This window comes from Phasianus colchicus, chromosome 4 (assembly GCF_987193195.1).
Source record: "Phasianus colchicus chromosome 4, bPhaCol1.hap1.1, whole genome shotgun sequence".
NCBI classification, from domain to species: domain Eukaryota; kingdom Metazoa; phylum Chordata; class Aves; order Galliformes; family Phasianidae; genus Phasianus; species Phasianus colchicus.
Window position 1 is genome coordinate 25,276,903 of NC_143439.1, and position 1,769 is coordinate 25,278,671.

Sequence of the window (1,769 nt, forward strand, 5' to 3'; positions counted from 1 at the left end):
GCTTGGCCCGAGCTGCGTGAGCAGCTGGGGAAAACAAACTCTCTCGGAGAAAACAAACACAGAGCCTCTTCTCACCCCGCGGGTCGGCCCATCGGTGCTCTCCCCTGTCAGCAAGGAGACTCGAAGGAAAACGCAGTGACTAAACGCTGGGAACGTATCGGGATAACAGCTTTCTAGACATGGTCAGACCTGCAGGTTGTGCTTCAAAAATTATTTAACTTCTTGTACAGCTGGGAAACCAGATCCTGCTATAACACAAGTTGTATCTGATTAAAAACAAATCTATCAACACCAAGTAACATATATCAATGTACATTACAAACAAGAGAAACCTTAGCAATCTAATAGCTGAAATCAAGTTTCTTGCTCATTGGTATTTTACTGGAGGTTCATGAACATTACCCAACAGAAAGCACAATACGATACAGTGTTGGGCGGATGGGAAAAATTCATCATTCTTAAGCTTAAGCTCCATAAACATACATATGTTATGTATGCATGTGTGCGTATTAAGACTAGCTTTTCTTTCGGGGTCTGTTTTCTTTTGCACGGTGTACCAAGTTTGAACTTTTCACTTGTGTTTTCAAGGCCCTCAAGTACTCTGACTCAGACCACATCGCACCCATTACCCTCTGCGCAGTCTGCCCTTACCTCCCAGTGACAGTATATCTATTTTGTTTCTCCTCCCCATTTTCTACTATTCAGTCTTCATAATGGATGCCCTTCTTTCATTTTTTACATAGAAGAAACAAATTATATTACTCCTAACACCAGCAAACTGTTACAGAACCATTAAGGTAACAATGTTACCTAATTGAGTAAATTGAGTAACACAAGGACTTGTTATTATAACCTTTGTCCGTAAGAATGCGAACTAATGTAATCCAGCTGCTATATTGGACAGCAGCCATTTAATTTTCCTAAAGATCATGATTCACGGTGCTTCACAAAAGCAGTCAGAGCTGGCCTCTGGGATTAGTGATTTTCTTGACTGCGATACTTGTATTTCTGGGAGGACACCAGATTACATTGTGCCACCTAAACTGCCCTGCCTCACAAGGCCTTTCCCAACCAGCTGAGCCAGCTTCCCTAATTTGCTCAGAGGCGAGGACAGTGCCTGGTCAAAGCACACTGGGAGAACAGTGTTACCACATATGGACTTAATAGCATCGTAGTGGAGTCTATCACCCTGAAGACAACCCTGACAGCTTCCCCCTATCCTAAACCTTAGAACATCTGCCATGGTCTTGATTTTCATAATGTACCAATATGGTTTTAAAGTGCTATGCAAAGGAAAAGATCAATGGAAAACAAAACAAAACAAACAAACACAACAAGAAGAAAACAAGCAACAAACCATGAATTTTCAAACTGTTGAAGTCAGAATGACCTTTGGCAGCTATTTTCTAAACTGTTGATAACTTCTGCATGAATGTTGAGAGCAAGATGAACTCTTCAGCGGTACTGGAGTGCTTTAAGATTTGAATGCATACACTGTGTCAAACAAATCTTGCAAGTCGGTGTACCAGCAGGTGGATTGGTTGGATATAATCCTGGGCATGACAGGTTGAAATTGTTTGGAAGTATTATAATAAACTAACTCAGGGTTTCTAAATATGCTTTTGTTCACCGAGTGGAAGAATGGTAAAGGTCCATTATCATACTCATGCAAGAAGACAGAAAAAGCGTTCCACATCAATACACATGAACTTGGCAAAATATATTTGAAATTAGAGACACATTCTTAGCTAGCAGAGTAAGTGTCAATT